The sequence below is a fragment of the Thalassophryne amazonica genome, chromosome 23 (assembly GCF_902500255.1).
Source record: "Thalassophryne amazonica chromosome 23, fThaAma1.1, whole genome shotgun sequence".
Classification (NCBI taxonomy): domain Eukaryota; kingdom Metazoa; phylum Chordata; class Actinopteri; order Batrachoidiformes; family Batrachoididae; genus Thalassophryne; species Thalassophryne amazonica.
In genome coordinates, this window is record NC_047125.1 from 18737713 (window position 1) to 18746131 (window position 8419).

Genomic DNA, 8419 nt, shown 5'->3' on the forward strand with positions numbered 1-8419 from the left:
TTTCAATTGTCCAAAATATCAACATAAACTTGTGCATTTATTAATGATGTAATGACAGCCATCTCCCCAGTGCCTTTACCTGACATGCAGCCCCATATCATCAATGACTGTGGAAATTTACATGTTCTCTTCAGGCAGTCATCTTTATAAATCTCATTGGAAAGGCACTAAACAAAAGTTCCAGCATCATCACCTTGCCCAATGCAGATTCGAGATTCATCACTGAATATGACATTCATCCAGTCATCCACAGTCCACAATTGCTTTTCCTTAGCCCATTGTAACCTTGTTTTTTTCTGTTTAGGTGTTAATGATGCCTTTTGTTTAGCTTTTCTGTATGTAAATCCCATTTCCTTTAGGCGGTTTCTTACAGTTCGGTCACAGACGTTGACTCCAGTTTCCTCCCATTCGTTCCTCATTTGTTTTGTTGTACATTTTTCGATTTTTATGACATATTGCTTTAAGTTTTCTGTCTTGACGCTTTGATGTCTTCCTTGGTCTACCAGTATGTTTGCCTTTAACAACCTTCCCATGTTGTTTGTATTTGGTCATCAGTTTAGACACAGCTGACTGTGAACAACCAACATCTTTCGCAACATTGCATGATGATTTACTCTCTTTTAAGAGTTTGATAATCCTCTCCTCTGTTTCAATTGACATCTCTCGTGTTGGAGCCATGATTCATGTCAGTCCACTTGGTGCAACAGCTCTCCAAGGTGTGTTCACTCCTTTTTAGATGCAGACTAACGAGCAGATCTGATATGATGCAGGTGTTAGTTTTGGGGATGAAAATTTACAGGGTGATTCCATACTTTTTTCCTCAGAATTGAGTGATTCCATATTTTTTTCCTCTGCTTGGTCTAAAAAAGTAACCGTTACTGACTGCCACAATCTTTTTCTTGATTTCTTATAGTGTTTCTTAAAGCCAGAAAGTTGCCATTTGAAATGACTTTAGTTTTGTGTCATGTCTGTGATCTGCTTTTTTTCTACAAAATTAAACAACTGAATGAACATCCTCCGAGGCCGGTGATTCCATAATTTTTGCCAGGGGTTGTAGAAGTAAGTTTTCAAAATTAAGTTTACTGTACTTAACCTATTATTTTTTTCCCATGGGAAAAATAAAGAGGTTTTTACTCAATTCCCATGGGAATTAGGTAAACAGAATATCTGGCAATTGGTTGGTCAAAATTTAAAACTGGAACATTTAGAATTTGTGCTGAACAAGTAGGGAAATGGACAAGATAGCCGATGCCAATTCAACCACACCCATGGGTGGGGGTCTTGATGAAACCTGATCATACTCAAATTTTAACTCATCCAAGGTACACTTGTTGAGGATATCGAGATACTGACTGTAAATCTAACAGGCAGTGTGTGCAGTGTGTATTTAAAAGGAGCTTCTATTCCATGAATATATGGACTGCAGACTGGGTCAATAGAAACCGCTGTGTTTCTGGTCAAGGAGTCTCTTTGTGTGTGTATATGTGTGTGTGTGCAACTACAAGTATTGAACACAGTCTCTGAAGTTTGACTTTAATGCACCTCTGTGCAACACATGAAAATGTTTGCTTTATCCGCAAGCGCGAGCACTCACCACCGAGTGTTGTTGACCTCGTTTATTTCTAAATGGGCTTATTGCATAACAGCCCGTCGAGGGCCCCGTAATTTAAGTGGTGCAACATGAGAGCGCTTTAGAACAAGGAACTGGGGCTAGCCGCAGAGAGAAGCTTCAGTGGCAATGCGGACTAAAAGGTTAAAGCAGCGTGGGGAATTAATATGTCTTAATGACATTATAATGAATGGGAAAATATGGGACATCATTTATTAAACGGAGTCAAGTGTGTCAGGGAAATGTGAGGACTCACAGATGCATTAATTATCTCGCCGTCTCTCTTCGTGGACGGAGGAAGAAAGTGGCGGTGGAGAGGTAATGACAGGACGTCATAAATTACCACAGGGGGGCTTCAAGACGACAAGGTCTCGTTTCAGTGACGATGTCTTTTCGTATGTCCGAATCGTCGATGGGAATTTGGACAGAAAATCAGAGTTGGTTTTTCCGTCTCAGTCATCCCCAGACAAGAAAGGAGTGGAATGCCATCTTTCCCCCTCTTGAAATACGGTCAGAACACGACTTGTTATTTATCATATCAGTCATACCACAAAAAGGAGATGTATTCAGACTTTTGTGTCTTGGAAGTTGGTAACAAGGAGAAGGGAAGGAGGTCCAGCTGCTGTTCAAGAACATATATCCAGACTACCAATCTGTTTCTCAGCGGCACGAGGTTCTGCCCCCATATTAGGAGCTTTGACAAGAACCATGTGACAACTGTTTAACTCTTGATCTTTACATAACTAAGTATTTTAGCAAGGCATCTCAAGTACGACCAGTCTGATTTTGCTCCAAATTGGAGGGTAAACTGTAGAGCAGGTAGCAAAGTGTTTAAGGAGCAACATGGTCTTGGTTCGAATCCTGCTCATGTTACCAGTCTATCTTGTTTTGTAGCAACAAATTTGAGCCTACACTTTAAAAAAAGTAATATATCACAGTAACAAACAGCTATATTGACTTAATAAAATTTCTGAAACACATTCAACTGATTGAGTTAGATATATCAAATGAAATGCCTAAATATTTAACCGTTAATTTTATCTTAACTTTACCTTCATTACTTGAGTTTATTTCACTGAAATAAATTAGCAGTTGCTTGACAAGTTAGATTTTATGAAATATACTTAATTTGTTTGGTAAATTTCATTCAAAATATTTGGAAAGGACTAATATACTTAATATTTTTACTTAAATTTACCAAGATCATCAAGTATATTTAAATAGTTTCACAGCCTTTTTAATTTACTCAATATTTTTAAAATGTTTCACCAAAAACACTGAGTCAAACACAGTAACAGTTTTTAGAGTGTACCCATGACCTCTTACCACCCGAGATTTTTCTTCAGTCTCCCATGGAGTACTCACATTATACAACCCCTGGCAAAAATTATGGAATCCTGGCCTCGGAGGATGTTCATTCAGTTGTTTAATTTTGTAGAAAAAAGCAGATCACAGACATGACACAAAACTAAAGTCATTTCAAATGGCAACTTTCTGGCTTTAAGAAACACTATAAGAAATCAAGAAAAAAAGATTGTGGCAGTCATTAACGGTTACTTTTTTAGACCAAGCAGAGGAAAAAAATATGGAATCACTCAATTCTGAGGAAAAAATTATGGAATCACCCTGTAAATGTTTATCCCCAAAACTAACACCTGCATCATATCAGATCTGCTCGTTAGTCTGCATCTAAAAAGGAGTGAACACACCTTGGAGAGCTGTTGCACCAAGTGGACTGACATGAATCATGGCTCCAACACGAGAGATGTCAATTGAAACAAAGGAGAGGATTATCAATCTCTTAAAAGAGAGTAAATCATCACGCAATGTTGCAAAAGATGTTGGTTGTTCACAGTCAGCTGTGTCTAAACTCTGGACCAAATACAAACAACATGGGAAGGTTGTTAAAGGCAAACATACTGGTAGACCAAGGAAGACAAAGCGTCAAGACAGAAAACTTAAAGCAATATGTCTCAAAAATTGAAAAATGGACAACAAAACAAATGAGGAACGAATGGGAGGAAACTGGAGTCAACGTCTGTGACCGAACTGTAAGAAACTGCCTAAAGGAAATGGGATTTACATACAGAAAAGCTAAACGAAAGGCCTCATTAACACCTAAACAGAAAAAACAAGGTTACAATGGGCTAAGGAAAAGCAATTGTGGACTGTGGATGACTGGATGAAAGTCATATTCAGTGATGAATCTCGAATCTGCATTGGGCAAGGTGATGATGCTGGAACTTTTGTTTGGTGCCTTTCCAATGAGATTTATAAAGATGACTGCTTGAAGAGAACATGTAAATTTCCACAGTCATTGATGATATGGGGCTGCATGTCAGGTAAAGGCACTGGGGAGATGACTGTCATTACATCATCAATAAATGCACAAGTTTATGTTGATATTTTGGACAATTGAAAGGATGTTTGGGGATGATGAAATCATTTTTCAAGATGATAATGCATCTTGCCATAGAGCAAAAACTGCAAAAACATTCCTTGCAAAAAGACACATAGGGTCAATGTCATGGCATAGGGTCAATGTCAATGAGCAGATCTGATTTGATGCAGGTGTTAATTTGGGGGATGAAAATTTACAGGGTGATTCCATAATTTTTTCCTCAGAATTGAATGATTCCATATTTTTTTCCTCTGCTTGGTCTAAAAAAGTAACCGTTACTGACTGCCACAATCTTTTTTTCTTGATTTCTTATAGTGTTTCTTAAAGCCAGAAAGTTGCCATTTGAAATGACTTTAGTTTTGTGTCATGTCTGTGATCTGCTTTTTTTCTACAAAATTAAACAACTGAATGAACATCCTCTGAGGCCGGTGATTCCATAATTGTTGCCAGGGGTTGTATAAGCAATTAGAAATTATAGCAACCGCCAAAGCTCGAACTCCAAAACAGAAACATTTACAATTTCAGAAAACTGTTTGGCCCAGAATCACACACACTTCACAATGCTTGTTCTCTGGCAAACACACGATATTTAAGTTTTCAAAATTAAAATTAAATTTCAGTTCATGCGAGAAGATTGCTAAACATTACAAAAATACTGACACATTGACCAAATGTTTGTGTGATTCCATCCAGCAGAGGCAACATTTTTGGTAATAGCTGTCAAAATACAATACGTCATCATGGAATCGAACATTTGGACCAGCCCTGATTTTTATATTGGCCTGCAGAACATGGTTTACGCAACATGTTGCAAAAAGCAAGGAATTCCTTATATCCACATCAAAAAATAAAAAGATACAAAGACTACAAAAAGCTGAAAAGCTGCCAAGCACATCTCAAGTTTAATCTGCAATGCCATTTTCACAAACACAATCAAAAACAGCACAGTTTAGTGGGAACTCACCCAATCTGGCAATACTCGTACCGAAACACTGTAAACAACCACAACCCTCTGATTTTCAGCTTTACAGATTGCTCAATTCCTCATACCAATAAACCTGCCAATGTCATTTGATGGAATATTGACCAACCAAATGCAGATATCTAGCTCAGCGAATCTACAGCTTGATGGCCATATGTTGTTATGGCAATTACAGTTACACACAAAGCTTGCAGCACAGACTTTTTTTATATTTTCTAATCTCGTCTGTCAGTATTTCAGCATCTGATGACTGTGTGCCAGGTCTATCAGAGGGTGACCACAGAAAAGCTTGGCACAAACACATCGAAAGCTTTTTTTTTTTTACCTGCACAAAAAAGCTAGAAAGACTCAGATGTCAGAGGATTTTATGCTTTAAAAAAGGATGATTGATATTAAGATTAAAGATAAACTGATATGCAATTAAAATTCAGCCATGTCTTTTTGTTTACTTTTATGTGCATGAGAAAATCCAGATAGTTAGACAAAGATATTTTGAGAAATACCTCTTCATTTCCACATCACAGTCCGTCTTCGCTGCCATCTTCAAGGTACCAGGAACAACAGCAAAATCTAGCGTAATGAAATATAATAATGTTTGGATCATTAGACTTTACAACCTTCAGGAAAGCGATCCACATTAATACCCAGGGAAGAACAAACTTTGATTAAAAATTGCCAATAGAACCTCAGGATCACAAGTAAGAAACTCAAAACGGAGCTGAGGTGTCAGATAGAAATGTGACATCATCCACCATGAAGAGAGAACTCCCTCACAAGAACCGACAAAAGGTTTAGAGTCTATTACCAGGCCACAAAGCTTTTTCGATGAAATTGGATCTACTCAGTTATAATGACCAAAATTATGTGTGGGAGAAACAGGATGAGGCTCTTAAATAAATGGCATCATGAAGAAGGAGCAGTATTTGAAAGTCTTCAAGCAACGCTTCAAGACATCAGCCAGAAGGCTAAAGCTTGGTCACATGTGACTCTTCCAACAGGTCATCTATCCAAAAGACTTCAGAAGTTGTGACACACTGGTTTGTAGATAAAGTGATAAAGTGAAAACTTTTTTGGACTAATCTGAAAAAAAACAAACAAGGAAGCTGACAAACCTGACTGATTTATAGTAATACTGTCAGGAGGAAGAAGCCTAAATTCCAGCTTAATATTGTAGTATGTTTGTGGAAGGCTATTTCAAATTAGCCAATTAAAAAGCTATATATCTCATGGGTCATGCTTTGCTATTTATCCTAGCATTGTTCCATTTCTGTTGTTGTTCTCTGTGTGTTGTGATGCTCCACCTTATCTGGCTAATTTTCTCCAGCAGCAAATATTCTTTGGTGCTTTTACTTTTATATTTCTACCATGATCGTTTTAGGTAACTTAACGTCCTGTTTTTGACACCTTCCGGTTTCATGTGTTTCCATACGTGTGTGTTTGACTGTTTGGTTGCATATTTAACCCATATTACGTAAACCTGACTGAAAATATGATCAAAGGTTAAATAAATTTGCAAAAAAAAACAAAAAAACATTGGAGTATTTTAGCCACGGCGTATAAACCTATGACCTCAACTCTATCCATCTGACTGGTCTGTCATCTATGGTTTTGGGGTCTTACAGATGCCAGCATTGAGCAAACACCAAGTATGCACGCTGAAATCAAGACCTCATCATGGCAAAGTGACAATCTGGCGTGCTGTGACAGAGCAGCTTTGAAATGCTCCTGTCATTCTGGAAATGAGTAAATGACACTGAAAATTACAGCAATTATTGCCAACTTAAGGCACGCCCGCGGGCCCTCTGAGAATTAGAGGAGAAAATACAAACACTGTCTTCAAAGGCAATTAGCCTTCATATTGTAGTGTGTCCATTCACCAAGTGTTCTACCTACTCATGGGACCGCACATGTGGACATGGCTAATAGTCTCCGTTAATGAGCCAATCGTTCATTATCAATCTTCTGGGAGGCATTGTGCGAGAGCAGCATCCTGTTGACACATTTCGAGGAAATGGCTGCCACATGCCATTCCCCAAGCAGGTACTACAGCGCCGCAGTGCAACTGCCGCTCAAGGTTTCGAAAAGGGCAGGTTGATTCCAAATGCTCTTGTAGCTGAAGCGAAATTAGACGCAGGCACATTTACTTACATACACACAAAGACATACAATAATGCACAGTTCAAATCTGAGCCTATTCTGCAGAGATATTGGGCTTTTTGTCTCTGGAGATGGTCAAAATGATAGCAGCTGACCTGTTGAGGCTTGTAATGGTAATAAATCAGTGCAAACCCCTTTTAATTTTAAAGTCACCACCATCAGCCGATTTGTTTACACCTTTCTAGCTCCAATCTCTGTACAGATTCAAGAGCCTTTGAAGTAGAAGTCCCTGTTTCACCAACTCATTGTGTGGTCCCATCAGCTTAGCCTAGGTTAGATGCCGGATGTTTTACTACAACCCCTGGCAATAATTATGGAATCACCGGCTTCGAAGGATGTTCATTCAGTTGTTTAATTTTGTAGAAAAAAAGCAGATCACAGACATGACACAAAACTAAAGTCATTTCAAATGGCAACTTTCTGGCTTTAAGAAACACTATAAGAAATCAGGAAAAAAAAATTGTGGCAGTCAGTAACGGTTACTTTTTTTAGACCAAGCAGAGGGAAAAAAAATATGGAATCACTCAATTCTGAGGAAAAAATTATGGAATCATGAAAAACAAAAGAACGCTCCAACACATCACTAGTATTTTGTTGCACCACCTCTGACTTTTATAACAGCTTGCAGTCTCTGAGGCATGGACTTAATGAGTGACAAACAGTACTCTTCATCAATCTGGCTCCAACTTTCTCTGATTGCTGTTGCCAGATCAGCTTTGCAGGTTGGAGCCTTGTCATGGACCATTTTCTTCAACTTCCAAAGATTTTCAATTGGATTAAGATCCGGACTATTTGCAGGCCATGACATTGACCCTATGTGTCTTTTTGCAAGGAATGTTTTCACAGTTTTTGCTCTATGGCAAGATGCATTATCATCTTGAAAAATGATGTCCAAAATATCAACGTAAACTTGTGCATTTATTGATGATGTAATGACAGCCATCTCCCCAGTGCCTTTACCTGACATGCAGCCCCATATCATCAATGACTGTGGAAATTTACATGTTCTCTTCAGGCAGTCATCTTTATAAATCTCATTGGAACGGCACCAAACAAAAGTTCCAGCATCATCACCTTGCCCAATGCAGATTCGAGATTCATCACTGAATATGACTTTCATCCAGTCATCCACAGTCCATGATTGCTTTTCCTTAGCCCATTGTAACCTTGCTTTGTTCTGTTTAGGTGTTAATGATGGTTTTCGTTTAGTTTTTCTGTATGTAAATCCCATTTCCTTTAGGCGGTTTCTTACAGTTCGGTCACAGACATT